The sequence below is a fragment of the Sinohyriopsis cumingii genome, chromosome 3 (genome assembly GCF_028554795.1).
Source record: "Sinohyriopsis cumingii isolate HCF-2022 chromosome 3, ASM2855479v2, whole genome shotgun sequence".
Lineage (NCBI taxonomy): Eukaryota > Metazoa > Mollusca > Bivalvia > Unionida > Unionidae > Sinohyriopsis > Sinohyriopsis cumingii.
Window position 1 is genome coordinate 85,479,765 of NC_142963.1, and position 17,499 is coordinate 85,497,263.

Consider the following 17,499-nt stretch of genomic DNA (forward strand, 5'->3'; position numbering starts at 1 on the left):
TAGCTATATAGCTAAGGAACCAATATTTACACTAAACAGCGGTTTCTGAATAATAACAGTTTCTGTATTTATAACAGTTTCTGTATTTGTAGCGGTTTCTGAATAATAACAGTTTCTGTATTTGTAGCGGTTTCTGAATAATAACAGTTTCTGTATTTATAACAGTTTCTGAATAATAGTTTCTGTATTCATAACAGCAGGTTTCCTAAGCAGACTGAGAATCAATAACAACAGTTTCTGTATTTGTAGCGGGTTTCCTAAGCAGACTGAAAATCAATAATAACAGTGGCATGAACACACAACTGCAGGTCGATTACAATGAGCAACGGTTTCTGTTTCACACACAGCTTCCTACGGATCAATAACATTATCATGATCTCTCGTAATGTTGTATGATGGGGAAATATTTAAAAAACATAAATAATACTTCTACGAGTAATTAGTTACGATGTAATTAGTTAAACTGACTAATTACGATCATAAAAAACCAACCATCTACGAAGAAAACTATATATTACAAAGTAATCTCCCCTTATATAATCAAAAATTCAGTAGTGTATGGAGGACCTACTGTGACATAAATTAAAAAAATTAATTCAATGTGGTGATGATAGTTAATAATGTGGTGATGATAGTTAATAATGTGGTGATGATAGTTATTGATACTTAAAGATAATTTTCTGTTTATATTTTTTCGATAAAGCTGTTTTATATATATTTTCTGCCACTCTTTGTACTGATTGCGGGTGAATATCAAAATATTTCGCCGCTGAATGCATTGAACGAAATATATTTTCTTTGCCAGTTTCTGTGTTTGTGGAATTTACCGCCCTCTTTCCGATTGTCTTACATCTTCCTGTATTACCACATGCAGAGTTCACGCCTTGCGTGACAATACGAAGGTTGGATAAATTATTGTTTTGAGGATTTTCATCAATATGATCAATAACAAGACCGTCTTTGATCAAACCCTTGTGACACTCGTACGTAAATCTATGACATAGATAATGTTTCTTTTCCCCCCCGCATGTGAACATTAGATAACCAGCATTAGTAATATAACCAACTTGTTTCTTCAACTTGCAGTGTCTGATGATACCATTAATATTTGATTCATAGTTTGTTATGACAGGATGTGGGACAAATATATTTTGCTCCATTATAATAATATTATATGTTTAAATCATTGTTTGTCTGAAATCTTGATATATAATCCCTCACGGATTTTATAGCGTTTTCACCGCTATTATTTTTTTTGTCATAATATCTTTTAAGCTCTCTGAACCGTTTCCCGCCGCACTTCCCACATAATTCTGTCTTTCCTCGCACTCCAATACCACACCGTAGACATGGTATTGGTCCTAGACTTCCTCGTCGTATGTTTTGTGAGTGCATCCAACAAAATTCCTTTCTACAGGATTTGTTGCATCGATTTACTGAGCCGATCATCAACCATCTGCATTGGGACATTGTATATATATATATAATTTTCTTTATTTAAATATTTGTTTTAATTATATGAACGAGTTTGAGAGATTATCCCAAACTAGGCCTGTTAAGTATAAATTCAACCTTGACAGATTATCTTCTGACTTGCCAGTGCGAGATCTGGTTGATCCGAAAAATAAAAGTTTGATCTCGAAAATTCACGACGCCAAGAAAGAATTTTACACGGATGGTGCATCTCATACATGGTCAACGTTCAAGATTATACGCAACACTGACTTTGTCACGGAAGCTGTCACGGACGCCACAATGAATGACAAGCGAGCGGCAACTATCATTAACTACATCGCTGAATACGAGGGCAATCAAAAATATTTCTTCAGAGTAAAATTTATTGTATTAACAGAAACAGATAGTTGGATTATCCGTGACAAATATGATCCTATCCTTGGTAATAATAAAACTATCATATTAAGTAAAAATTCCAGACCGGGTCTACTGACGGGTATTGACAAACCGTATTATGAACGAGCGTATCCTGTAACGGCGGTTATTTATGGAATTTATGAGATAAATAAAAAACCTAACGTTGATAAACTAGCGCCGATGAAATTTTCAAGGTTAAATTGTGTGGCTGAACGAGTAATAGAACACTTTACAAACGCGATGCGTGGAAATGGATTAACTGATTTAAGGCGTGAAAAAATAAACTCGTGGGCTGATTCAGTTAAGGATACCGGTGCTACAATAAAAGATGTTGCTGGGTTAGGAAAAATATTAAAATTTCCAATAACTGTGGCGACAATAACGGGAGAAGTACTGTATCAGTCGAAATATAAATCGAAGGGAGCTCCAATAAATATTATCGATCATAACGCGCACGCATGGACTAACGCGATAACAATATTTCCACGTGATCGAACTGTTAGATTTTATCACACAGATAGTATGTTTGATTTTATCAACGAAATAAGTAAAACCGATCCTGTATCGGTATGGTTATTTAAAAGTAATGAGGAGGGTGAATTTGATCAGTTTGTCAAACCGAACGGTGAAATATATCGCACAGAATCCCTCCATGACGAGATGAAAAATCTTGCGACGTTTTTACAGTGCAAGCACGCGGAAAATACTGACAAATTACTAACTAATTGTTTTACCGTTCCATCTGTTGCGGCTCATTTCGCTAGAGAACGAAATTCATGGAAACCAACACGATTTGATTTACTCGAGGACGTACGCGCAAGTTGCGTCGAATATGGACACGGTGGATTATGGAATACCAAATATAATTACAACGATGTTATTTCGGTTGATATGGTTGCATGTTATCCAGGAAGTTTTCTGGGATACGGAGATTGTTCTACGTACTTTGAAAGATTTGGTCACCCTACAAACGAGATGACGCGAGTGGCAATTAATGGACCATAACCTGATTTTGATCTGACTGGATTCGCCTGTATTGAGTCGTTCGAGTTTAACGAAAATCTTCACAAGATTTGTTATGTTTGGTTTGGCAGACATTTTTGTGAAAAACGTTGGGCACCTATAGTTTTGTTACGATATATGCTAGATTGTATGATACTGACATCGTTGGTGGTCAGTGAGGCAATTATATCATATCATGCACAGACCAAAGTTTGGTTGCCCATGTCAGATTCTGAAGTTATTAGCGAGTTTAAGGAAAAATATCCTGATATTTCCGAAGATGATATTCCTAATAAACTCAAAACCGCAAAAGATCTCGGTAGAAAAATTATAGGTAAATTTACTCAAGGTGGTGCATATGATCATAAAAGACATCACGCACGATTAATTTTAGATGATGCCGAGTACGATTTTATAATCGCTGATACAACAGCGAAAAATACATTTGTAAATCGAGAGAGTGTTTATTTATCCGACGGAACAAAATTAGGTACGATCGTTAGTTACATAAATGACGTCTCCCCGCAATATACTCATCTAAGATCTTCCATGTTGGCTTATGTTTCTATAAATTTATTATCGATGGTTAATAGATTTCCTGAGACCGCAGTCAGAGTCGCAACAGATTCGTTTTATATTTCAAGTAAATATTTAGAACCTGTTATGAAATTTACAAGTAATGATGAACGATGGGGTTCGTGGAGAATACAAAAGGAACTATTACACAATTATACAGAATCAGCAGATGTTCCAATGAGAGATTTTTATCGTGAGGGTAATAAAATATCAGAAATGTCGAAGGCACCATCGTTGAGTGATCCAATAACTAGATATAAGACAGTATATCTCAATGGACCTGGTGGATGCGGCAAAACAACTCGAACGATTAATGTTTTTAGAAATTCAGATATGATCGTGCTGACACCCACACATAGACTTGCACGTGAGATGAAACAGCGGCAAGTACAATCGTGTACGTATCATAGTTTCTTCCGATGGCGCGGAGATACATGGACTCCTGAGCGAATGGGAGAAAAATATATACCTAAAATAATTATTTGGGATGAGATATGCACGGTGTCATTGGATACATTAAAAATGTTTCTTGATTGGTTGTTGACGAAAAATACCGCCATAATAATGTGTGGCGATCATGGTCAACCGCCGCCTTTTGTTGGACCATCTCCACATGATTGGTTAAAAAATTTCGTTGATTATTACGAAGAAATAGATGATGATCATAGAGCTCTTGATGCAAATTTGAAGGAGTTTAAAAAATTAATCAGATTACAATCAAACAAAATTCAGTGTGAAATAATACGTGGAGTGATCTCAGAGACATCAATGAACGATTTTTTGAACTCATGGAGACCCAACGATTTGATCGTAGCAAGTAGAAAAATAATCAGAGACGCTTTACAACAACAGTTATTTCAACTACATAAAGAACAATATTCAGAATTACCCGTTCCGTTATGTTATAGACCATCAGATACACGAAAACAGAATATTAATGTTGATATTCCAGGACCCTTGACAGAGTCAAGGAAACAGAATCTCGTATTAAATGATATTGTCGCCGTTGATATCAGTGTGGTCGAAGATGCAATACACGCTGACAAATCTCCATGGGTGTTGGGATACGCTATGACAATCCACTCGTCTCAGGGATTAACTATTTCTGATACACGAGTCTGGATTGTAGACGATCGCATCGAGTGGTCAAATTTAGTTTATTTAGCGGTATCGAGGGTCAGAAATATATCTCAATTACGTAGAATCATAATTCCTGAAATCGTTGATAAATTTAACATCATCGATGATGATATAATAAGAAAAAAATTAATCGGATACAAACAATCTGACAAAAAAAATAAACGTGACTTTGATCTTGATGTTGAATTTATTATTGAGTTAAAACAGCAGCAGAACAATCATTGCACCAGTTGTAATTGTATAATGTTATGGCGATATTCGAGTAATGATTCAAGACAATTTACCGTAGATAGAAAAGATAATAGTCGCGGTCATACACGAGAAAATACCATGTTAACCTGTCTTGAGTGTAATCGACGTAGAGGCGCCAGCGCCTTGGGTGCTAGTTAAGTGATCGAAATCACCGAAGTGATCGCGGCGGTAGTTGTGTATCCTCGGGAATTATTTGTAGTTGTTCACGTGTAAATCCACGTTGAGGAGCGGCCGAATCTAATCTGTAGATTGCGGGTCTGGAAACGCCTACATTTCTTCCAGTGGATCTTGTCACGGTAGATATTTTGTGTGTGGTAACACTCCAAATAGGATCAGTTGCTCTCGCGCTACCACCTTCAAGTTCACCAGGCTCATATAAATATCTGACTGTGACATCACCTAATATTTTTTGTTTTCCAGCATCTTTCCGTTGTGTTGGTATATTTTTTTTTGTGACCGCGCTAATGGGTTTCATGTTGGTTGTTCGTGTGATCTCATTATTTAATGCAGCTATCACGATTGGTAATCTTGCAACCCATTCGCGAGATCTTTTATCCTGAATAAATTCCCTCGCGTATTGATATCCAAATAACCGTTCAGCAAGTGTTCGATTAAATCGCTCAACAATTGCTTGATCACGGTGAATTGCAGTATGACCTCGTCGTATTTTGGTATTATGTTGTTTCATCAGCGATGATACTGGACCAAGAAATTCCTTGCCAGGATCAACCTGTAGTAGCTGTGGCCATCGTAGACCACCTTGTGGTCCGAGTCCTCGTTGATAAATGCGTTCAAACGCATCGGCTACTTCAGATGATGTTTTCGCCGACAGCGGCTCTGCTTCTTTATATCTACTTGCAACATCAACTACGGTTAGCGCGTATTTGTACGTTTTTCCACGCACAGTATCATGCGGTAAAAACAGAATATCAGCTTGATGAACTTCATTAGGAACACTGACATCGAAATACGAGTACTGAATTTGTTTAGGACGTGGTAGATAAATTTGCCATATTGCCTGCCTGGACAACCACGCGCTAGCAGTAGAATGTTTAACCGATGCTGCATCAGCAAGTTTACCAATTGCTGCTTTGCCTCTCCAGTATCCTCTCGGTGAATAATAAATTGATTCCATTATTAATTACCAGCCCCAATCGCTAATTTACCTTTCATCGAGGATCTTACTAACCAATTAGCTAATGATTCTCTAATATTTTTATTTTTTATAGAATTTAATGAATTAATTAATTTTACATCTGCAATATGCCTATCTTGTAGATTTTGACTTTTATAAGCTACATCATGAGCATGACAAGCTCGATCAATAGCGTTTATTGGTTCCTCGCCTGGTTTTGGTTGATCTTGATCATCGAGCCTGATATCGAGTCGAGTACCAGGACCGCAATAATTATATCCTGGTAGATGTTTTTCTCCGCTGTATTTAGCCCATGGAGCACCTGGAAACTTTGACATCAAATTAGCAATATCACCAGCGCGCTTATTAGGTAAAAACGAAAATTTCTTTCTACCGCATACAGAACATTTTCCACCATACGCTATTTTTTTATTTTTTGTTGTAACCGTGGCTAAATCAGTAGTTGGAGTTTTAACTCTACAGCGTAAACAATATAAATTCATGTTATAATATATATGGATATAATTGATTTCTCAGCAACTCGGCAGCGAGAACCTGTTAAGCATCATCCTGCGCTACCGAACTCCATCAGAATGATTATCATAGGACCATCTGGATCGGGTAAGACGCAATTATTACTTAATCTGATAATGAGATGGTTGAAATGGGATAAGTTGTATTTAGTAGCACCATCCGTTGATGATCAACGATGTTATGATGTACTTAAAGATTTCAATGAAAACGCGTGATTACTGGATGAAGATAATGATGTTATAGAGTTTATAACCGATATTGATGAAGCACCATCCGTAGATTCCATAGACGGATTTATTAATAATTTAGTTGTATACGACGATGTGATGCTAGATAAACAATCAAATCCAGCCAGAATATTTTCCCGAGGTAGACATAAAAATACAGACGTGATCTATGTTACTCAACGATATACACAAATACCAAAAGTGATCAGAGACAACTGCAACATTTTAGTTGTGTTTAATGGCGTAGACACACACACGTTGCGAAATATTCATCAAACTTGGTGTGGTGGTGACATGGATATAATTAAATTCAAAAATTTCTTCTCACGAGCGCAAGCTACCCCGCATGGATTTATAACAATAAATTTACATGATCCAAGAACAAGATATCGTGTGGGTATTGATAAAATATTTGGGTAACAGGGGTGATGATAAAATTAAATTTAATTAAACAGATATCATTAATATAATGAACAACTGTGCGTGGCTGCGTCAAGGAACAACAGATAAATGCAACAAAAGGTGCCGTGGAGAATATTGCAAGAAACATAATTATCTTATAAAGAAAAACCCTCATGCTGGTCCACGAAGATGTGTTGGTTGTAACAACGGTGTTAGAGGATTATATCAGATTTGCAAAAATTGCGGTGGAGATCGATATCGAAGTTTGATGAACTATTACAGAAAAAGAAAGAACATAAATCCAAAAATAGAAAAACCACCATCAGAACTTGAATATTACTTGAAACATAGAACAAATTCCGAAGATTCAGATGAAGATGATTCAGATGAAGATTCCCATGATTCAGATGATGATTCCCAATATTGATAGCAGCAGAGAGGGGCGTCTACAATTCTGTTTGGGACAAACAATAATCGTAGACGTGGTAATTGACCTCTATGAAGGGTCACTATTTTTTTTGGGTCAAACACAAGGGTGACCATTCCCCTAAGTGGTCTGTTCACCCTCTCTGCTGCTCAACGCTATGTAATTCAACAGTTAACATCTAAATACTTGACGTATTAAATGGAACTTTCAACTCAAACAGTTAGATTCGACACGTGAACTTGGAATTCTAGACAGAGTACATTGAAATTTGAACCACCGCTGCCCAATTCAGCAAATAAATTCTAAAATCTTGACCTAGACGACGAAACTCTAAGGATACGCAATTCGATTCAAGACGTGAAATTGGAATTCTCGACATATGACATTAAAATTTAAACTGCAGCGTTCTCATTGGACCAGTTTTTGTCCGCTACTGCGCCTCATACGTTTCAGAAGTTTTCAATGTAAAAGACGACCCTGTTCTTTAGTCATTTCCAGTTTCTGGACAAGTCCATTTTCAGTGAAGGGTGGATGCACGACTACACAAGTATATATATGAAAAGTAAATACTAAGTCGTCTGCTTCCGATATTTACAGTGTCGAATCAACGAAAGGAAAAAAATTACAACTACAAACCTTCAACATTGATTTAACATGCGGTGTAATTTCTATGCACATTTGTACAATGGGATACAACTCAACTCTCAAACTTATGGTAATTTACAGAAGTATCCAGCAGTTACCGAATAGGATGAGCTGCGTCGCTATGTTGTCTGAGAAAATAATAGACTCTGTCACGTTATAAGTAAGGAACAATAGCCAGATTGCAACATGTATATGCTACACCCTGAGGTTAATTATTCGCTTTATAAATGTTGCGAGTGTAAGCCGACATCAAAAAGACGGGGGGAGGCCAGTTGTATATAACATGGCCACAGGAACTTGTTACTGGCGCCTTATTCTGCTGAGTGCGATTCACAGGTAATTGGCATGAATTGCCGGTGTTGGCTCAAAGGAATATCAAGTGGGGATCGTAAATCCACCATTGACAGACTGTCGGGGAGGGAGCAATGTCTTCTAATTATGTAGACCATGGGTGAATCGACATCCACACGGAAATGAGCAAGGCGTGGTCACCATTGGAATCGCAAGTTTAAATCTAGTGTCTTGAAACTAAACGTCAGTAGTCGCTAAACCATCTTGCGGGAATTACATAAGGAAGTTATAAGCTACTCCGACATCATTCGAAATTGGCGGTAAACATTGTTATTCTGGGAATTACAAAGGGGCTTCGGAAAGGAAGCTTTTAGGGGCCGGAGGAGCTGTAGGAGACAGAGAAGGGAAATACCCTGGTATAGTTGGTCCCGAGTCTCTGGGAGACAAGAAAAGGAGAGAACGGAAGTGGATGAAGTGGAAGGGTGAATGACGTGGTTGTTGGACAGAAAGGGTACTGGGTACCAGTCAAGAAATACTACAGATGAGTAGAAACTCAGGACAGGAGGAAAATCTATCAAACTAAGTCAGATGATGAAATAGGCCGTCACTTGGTCGAATGAAAGACGAGTGATAGGGTTTTGAGTATTGAATTTCATTTGAGGAAGGATTGTCTGTAATTGAATGACATTAAATTTGTTGTTTATTTGAATTTCACCTTTCGTGTATTCAATAATTTAACTGTCGGCATCGCTAACTGGGGGCTCGGAGCTTTGCATCTCTATCACTACTTCAATTTCTAACAAAAACGAGCCAGTAATAATTAAAGAGAATACTGGGAGCACCCCACCCCAACCTAAAGTAGTCTACGAGACCCCTTTACAGTGGGCGCTTCGTCTGGGATCTGAATTAGACATAAATGTTATCTTTGCGATCTAAAGTTTATTTGTTAGGAAGTAGTAGTGAACAGTGTGAGATATTTTCTATCCTGTGTATTTGAATTTGTTCGATTTTTCATCTTGTGTTTGTTGTATTTTGATAATTGCATGCTTGGTAGATTTTGATTACTTGCAGTAATTGTGAAGCATATATCGAGCAAATATCTGAGCGAAGTTAGTTGGGTCGACAGGTAAGTATTTGGTTAGAAACGTTAACATCTGTCAATTGTTTAGTAAGCTGAGACAATGTATCACTTATTATTAGTATAATAATAACATGGCTACTGAAAGACAGATGGTTTAGGAATTCCGTGCCATGGGCGCGGCAGATCTCGGCTACGAGGGAGATCGCCTGGCGGCGTTCATAGAAGAACGAATAAAAGAATGGAAGGCTGGAAAAGCCGCCGAAAGAGAAACCCAGAAAGAGCTGAAGCTGGCCAGGATATCAGCGGGCACAAAAGAACGAGAGCTCGCTCACGCTCTCAAAATGGAAAAGGTAAGGGTAGAAGCAAAGGCTAACGATAGGGACAATTCCCGTACGATCCCTGGGGGAAGCGTACGACCATTCATCGACCACCGAATGGTGCAGAAAAGTATGCCGCGATTCAGTGACAAAGACGAGTGCATTGACGATTTTCTCGTGCAATTTGAGAAACTCGCGGCCGCTCACAAAATTTCGTCGCAACATTGGACGATCAACGTCTCAGCCTTTTTGCAAGGTGCCTCTAGCAAAGTTTACCACAACTTAGCTACCGACGAGGCTGATGACTACGATGCGCTCAAGAAGGCTCTTCTTTGCCATTATCGGCTGACTGCCGAAACATACCGTAAACTTTTTCGGGACTCGACGAAAAAGACAACGGAGTCCCACTCTCAATTCCACACCCGCGTTCGAGGGTTATTTGAGAAGTGGATGAAGATGGCCGACGTCGAACGACCGTACGACGGGCTACGCGAGGTCATACTCAAGGAGCATGTCCTGAGTACGTACCGTCGCGAGTTGACAGTCTTTCTCTAGCATGCCGGAGAGGTACGAACGGGCACACTCGAAGAGTGGAGGTTCCGGGGGCGCGGACCGATCCCGACCCACTGAGTCGTTCCGTGTGGGGGAGGGAGAGCTGGCTGTCCGTAACTGTCAGGGCGACGAGAAGGTCGGAAGTGGATCCTCAGGTAAGGATGCCACCCATAGACCTGGACAGGCCTCACCCACGAAAACCGGACTTGCAGGTCGGCGAGGGCCGCCGACGTGTTTCAACTCCAAGCGCCCGGTGTATTTTGCCAGGAACTGTCCCAAGGGCAGGCAGACCCAGGTGAATGCCGTTGCTAGAAAGGAGTGCAAGCCGGAGGCAAGCTGTAAACCAGCAAAGCTTGCGTCCGCAACTGTCAACGGAGAAGGTGCCACCATCTTGTACGACACTGGGTGTAGCGTTCCAGCCCTTGTCGACAAGAAATACGTGAAGCCAGAGGACTACACAGGGGAGGTAATTGAAGTCCAGTACGTGAACAGCACGCGTGACTCTTTTCACCGTACGTGAAGGGGCAAATTGAAGCTGCGTGCTTGGCTGGACTGTCACATGACGTCATATTGGGATGGCATTATGTGTTGCCACAACCGGACCCCGAAGCCTGCACACCGATGCCGGTGAGTGTTGTGGAAACTAGGTCCAGGAGTCGACAGATGAAACCGACTCCGATGGAAGTTACGTCGACACCGGTCAGTAACGTACTTCCGGCCGAATTGAGGGAACCTCAGCAGGAAGACGCAACTCTGGCGCAGTTGCACAAATACGCTGCAGAGGAAACAGAGAAGGAAACTCCGAATAGCGCGATGAAGTTCGCGTACAAGAAGGGGGTCTTGTATCGCCAGGCCAGGAAAGGCAGTGAACACTTTAAGCAAGTCGTCGTGCCGAAAGAGAAGCGAGGCGAAGTGTTAAAAGTGGGAGGACACATGGGAATTGCCAAGACGCGTGACAGTCTTATCAAAGAATTTTACTGGCTGGGGGTCCAAGGAAATGTCAAGCGGTTATGTCTCTCCTGTGACAAGTGTCAAAGAATGGCACCGAAAACGGATCATCGACCCGTCCCCTCGGGGAGTACCCCCCTTATCGATGAACCATTTCGACGCGTCGCGATGGACTTAATCGGACCGATAAAACCCGCATCGTCGCACGGAAATCGGTATCTTCTAACGGTCGTAGATTACGCTACACGCTATCCAGTGGCCGTCGCGTTGCGTAATATTGATTCGGAAACCGTCGCGAAAGCGCTGTTTCGGATTTTGTCAAGAGTCGGAGTACCCGACGAGATCCTGACCGATCAAGGGACACAATTCATGAGTCGCGTGATGGCAGAGGTAAACCGACTGATGTTGATTAAACATCTCATGACTACACCGAATCACCCCCAATGTAACGGACTGGTCGAACGGTTTAACGGGACATTAAAGAACACACTCAAGAAGCTGTGCGAAGGCCGCCGCAAAGATTGGGATCGGTACATTCCTGCAATGCTTTTCGCATATCGGGAAGTACCCCAAGCGAGTTTAGGGTTTTCTCCCAATATCCATACTGAGACAGCTGTGGACGGACGATCACGCTGTCGAAGAGTCTATCAGTACGTATGGATTTGCGAAACAAACTAGATGAAATTTGTTCACTCGCACAAGAGAACCTCAAGCGAGCGAAGGCGCGTCAAGCGAAGTATTACAACATACGCGTGAAACCACGCCGGAATTACGCAGGTGACAAGGTGATGTTGCTGTTGCCCCAAGAACACAACAAGTTGCAAGTTTCTTGGAGGGGACCGTACGTCATAACCGGGAAAGTCGGAGGTCAAACCTATCGGATACGACTACCGACTAAGGAGAAGTTATACCATGCCAATCTCCTTAAGCGATACCGGGAAAGGGAGACCGGCAGCGATTTTGTCGTCTCCACGATCATCACTGAGGAGTCCGAAGGCGACACGGAAGGGGCGAATACTGTCCCGAGCTGTCCGTTAACGAGGGATGAGACCCCCTCGGACGTGGAGTGCGACCCCATGTTGACTACGGTACAGCGGAAAGAGATAGAGATGTTGCTGGCCGGGTATTTCGATGTGCTTACGGAAATACCCGGGAGAACGTCACTTGTCGAGTTCGGGTTAAGGCTGGTGGACGACCAGCCAGTCCAGCAAAAACCTTACCCCTTGCCCCACGCAAAACGACACGTCGCAAGGGAGGAGATCGAGCAGATGATTGCCCTGGGAATAATCTAGCCCGCCGACTCTCTGTACAGCTCTCCGGTAGTCCTAGTGCAGAAGAAGGATGGCACATATCGGTTTTGTGTCGACTACCGGAAGCTGAATCAGGTGACGAAATTTAAGAGGACAACCTGAAGATTACATCGATCTGAATAGCAGTTACTTGTACTTGAAAGTCCATGTGAAAAAAGAGGCAGACAACACCAATCTTGTGAGAATGATAGAGTAGCTCCCATCAACAATTCCATGCATTCCTTTTTTAGCGGAGTAGATTTGTATTTGAATAACAAACTTGTCAGCAGCAGCATGGATACTTACCCTTACCGAACGTACCTGGAAATCTCTTGACATATGGAACAGAGGCCAAGAACACTCATCTGGATGCTTGCGTGATATGGAAACCTGACACTGCAGGAGTGGACAAGTTTAAAGACACAGTAAACGCATCGGAAGATGGCGACCCTCACAATGTGGGATATATCGCTTGACGACAGAAAATCAAGCAAGGACGTATTTTAGAACTGATGGATCGTTTACATTTGGACATGTGAATGCAAGACAAGTATTTGCTGAACGGTGTGGATATCCGCCTGAGACTGCATCTCAGCAGGAGCGTTTTCTATTTGATGGCTCATACCGACATATACAAAACCATCATCCAAGAAGCCAGACTCTACGTACGACGCGTGGAAGTGTTACATCAGTCACACTTTGAGCAGAACGACTGCCAAGTATTCAATTTGACGCGTGGAAGTGAAAACTTTCACCATTCCAGCTGGACAGCGATCCATGATTGAAGATCATCTGTTCCAAGGACAATTACCTAAACATTTAATCACTGGTATATGAGCAATATAGCCTTCAACGGAGCCGTCACTGCCAATCCTTTCCAGTTTAAGAATTACAGTATGAGCAAACTTGAAGTCAGTCACGATGGCAAGACCTTGTGTACCAGTCCTTTCGAACCTAACTTTGAGCAGAAAAATTACTTGTCCTTGTACGAAGCTAGCGGAGTGTTAGGAACCAACACCAGTCAAGGCATTTCGTACGAGGTTTATGCAGGAGGCTACCTTTTGTGGGCTTTTAATTTTATTCCAGACCAAGGCAGCGACGAGGGCCATTTCCACCCTATAAAATCCGGCCAAATTCGTGTGGAATTTCAGTTTGCACACCCACCTCCAGACCACACGGTGAACGTCATCCTGTATGCTGAATTTGATAATACCATTGAAATCAACAGTTTGAGAGAAGTCATTCTAGACTTTTAGAAGCTGTGGAAGACATCAATCCCTCTTTGAATGTTGGAGAATCTATGGAAATGGAATGTGAGGATTCCACGAAAGAGAACCCTAAGACAAAGACGAAGAGGACATAGTCATGAAGTCCAGATGGCCAGAACAAGAACAACATTTAGTATCCTGTTTTGCCAAACACCTGGCAGAAACAATTACGGAATTGATCAAGAAAGATTGATATGGATGTCAAAACGATCATCCCAGTCAAATGCAAGACGATAAATGTCTGATGCTGAGTCAAGAAGAAAAATTGGACGAGTATCTGGACGAAGCTTGGAGTCTCATCTCGGAAGAAGCCGTGTTGCATCAGTGGTATATAGACTTGTCTGATCATTCCTCTCCTCCTTTGATGGATCTAGAGATCAATCACATCGAAGCTCTGTTAGCTCAGAGTGCAGAGACGAAGTGAAGAAACGGTTAATTGTCAGACATTTCCAAACAGAAAGTTTGGATTGAATTGATAACTTATCATTAACTGTAAGAAAAGAAAAAAAAAAGAGAGAAAAACCCGCCAAAATGGATACCTGGGATCTTTATTATGTTTTGAACCACAGTTCATATACTGCTTCTTGGAATCCTGTCATGTGTGCTAAAGATGAACTTTCTCATTGCAAACCTCAAGATCATCAAGCTTATGTCATCAACACGGGCGACAGTTATCTCCCGGGAACCCACTGGGTAGCTGTCTAATTTCCACATGATGAATGTGTGAAGTATTTTGATTCGTATGGATTGCCACCTTTTGGAAGACGACGTCATCGACTTTATGAGAAGAAATGCCCAGACGACACGATTCAATAATGTGAAATTACAGGGCACATATTCCATGGTGTGTGGACAATATTGTGTATATTTTCTTCATCAGCGCAGTCTTGGATATTATTTAGAAGATTTAGTGACTTATTTTGATCGTCACTCTTCTAGGAACAATGACAAAGTAGATCAATGGCTTTGTGACTATTATGGCTACTTTTCTATTTAGCTAGGAAACGTAGTGTACATCAATGGCCCAATGATTTCCATTAGTGGAAGTCTAGCTTCACTTCACAACGTTGTCAAATGTAATTTGTTATTTGAAAAATGTTTGTTTGTCTGAAGAAAAAAATTATAGTTAATAATTGGTTGTTAGTTATTTGAATGAAAATGTTGTGTTTTGAAAAAAATTGTGTCTGTTGTTTGTTTTCAGTTTGTTTCAAGATACATGCTCCTTAACTTCTCTCTATCCCTCACCATAAAATCAACTATCATAGCGTTCCGACCCAACAAAACATAGTAGGGATGTTTTCTATCGCGTCCGCGCTTGAACCATATAAAGCGAGGTATTTTCCAGCCTGACCACTTGGTATACAAACTTAAAAATTACAAAGGGCAGGAGACCAATACAGCGGTCTTAGAATAAAAAACCACTGCCTTGCATAGTACGATTAGGCCCATACGGAATACGCCAGCGCCTGGAACCATATATAAACAAACCCAGGTTCTGCAGCAACTGTCAGCATTGGGGGGCACTATGCGACCAATTGCAAATTTAACAAAATATGCAAACAGTGCGGGGGAACCACAAGGGACAATGCCGAAGGGCCATACCTAAATGCACCAACTGCAGAGATGAGCACATACCACAATCCCCCAAATGCCCCTATGCCATCAGGGAAGGAAATATCATCCAAATAATGAACACCAAAAACTTACCGTACTATGCAGCCAAAAACTTGACAAAACAGGTGAAATAAACAAAACCCAAACTAGGAATAATGTCAAACACAGATAAATCCAAGAATAAAGTGGTAACAACCCCAAAACAGGAAGAATGCACCCAAACGCCCCTACCCCACCAGATATGACCAACATAAAGTTAAACAATAAAACCAGTTAGAACCCCCAATCGAACAAGTAGTCAAAGAAATACTAACAGATACCATAAATTGCTTTCAATCAAACAAAAGAGAACTCGCACCGTCCTCAATTCCTATGGAGGGGTAATACCGCCAGTAGTATAGTGGGGCACTTTACGGACATTGGGAAAATACATTGCAGACCCCACTTGGGCACGATTACGGACAATGGGAAAATACATTGCAGACCCGCCATGGGCACGATTACGGACAAGGTTTTTCAGATCACCATGGGCAGGTTCACAGAGAAGATTTATATGGGGCTGTTTACGGACAAGGGAAAATTGGGTTGAATAGGAATGGAACAGGTAAAGTGACGTCACGTTACTGAAGATTGGTAACAATGTAGCAAGGGGCTGACCTCAATTGGACCAAACAGCAGAACAAAATACCTAGAACGCTTGGCAGGAACGGGATTGGCGGGACATAGACATATAAACACATACAACATACAAACATAGATGGATGAACATCAATCTATCACATAAACAACTATAGGACCGACTAAACAAATTGTAGGCAAGAAAGCAAATCTTTTCGAGGCATATGAGTGGCCCTGGAAAGGGCCTTTGGGTTCTTCTTCTATTTTCCCCACCCCCAAATTGTTTTCTACCAATCAGACATTAAAGTAGCCTGTGATTAATGGGAATTTTCCAATTCAAACATTGTAGCCTATGAAAAATATTGACAAAGCTTCTCTATAATCTAGCTACAAGCACAGGAAAGCAGGAATTACTTCCCTTACTCTGCAACATGCCAATGACCTCTTTTTGTTGCATTTTCTAATTGCATAAATACTAGTGCATTTTTCTGACCAGAGGTGTGGTCTTCTATCAAAGTATAGTCTTCCATCAAAAATGTGGTCTTCTATCAAAAGTATAGTCTTCTGTTAAAAGTGTGGGCTTGTATCAAAAGTATGGTCTTCTATCACAAGTATAGTCTTCCATCAAAAGTATGTTCTTCTATCAAAGTATGGTCTTCTATCAAAAGTATAGTCTTCAGTTAAGTGTGGTCTTCTATAAAAAGTGTGGTCTTATATAAAAAGTATAGTCTTATATCAAAGTATGGTCTTATATAAAAAGTATGTTCTTCTATCAAAGTATGGTCTTCTATCAAAAGTATAGTCTTCTGTTAAGTGTGGTCTTCTATAAAAAGTGTGGTCTTCTATAAAAAGTATGTTCTTCTATCAAAGTATAGTCTTCTATCAAAAGTATAGTCTTCTGTTAAGTGTGGTCTTCTATAAAAAGTGTGGTCTTATATAAAAAGTATAGTCTTATATCAAAAGTATAGTCTTCTATCAAAAGACTGGTCAAATGTATAGTTTTCTATCAAAAGTGTTGTCTTCTTTGAAACCAGCTACTGAATACATGGTGCGCTTAACAACAATAAAGGCTACTAAGTGTGAGCAGGATTTGTTGGCAACAAATTGTTCTTGCAAGATTTTACGATGGTCAGATATGACCAACTCCATTCATGGCAGTGTCATTTTGTATAGGCTCTTTCATTTGTGCTCATTTTTCATTACATAATAATAATAATCATAATAAGGACCTAGTACATCATTTAATATTTAAAAGCTCTGTGCACATTAAAATATTGTATTTGTAAATTCCATTAAAATTTCATATGAT

At 40.4% G+C, this 17,499-nt stretch overlaps 1 long non-coding RNA gene across 1 annotated transcript in view; it reads left to right on the top strand.

The window, feature by feature from the left end:
• LOC149803232 (uncharacterized) overlaps window positions 1-17,499 on the top strand; it is a 37,202-nt gene that overhangs the window by 12,974 nt on the left and 6,729 nt on the right. The gene's annotated exons all lie outside the window — the stretch shown is intronic.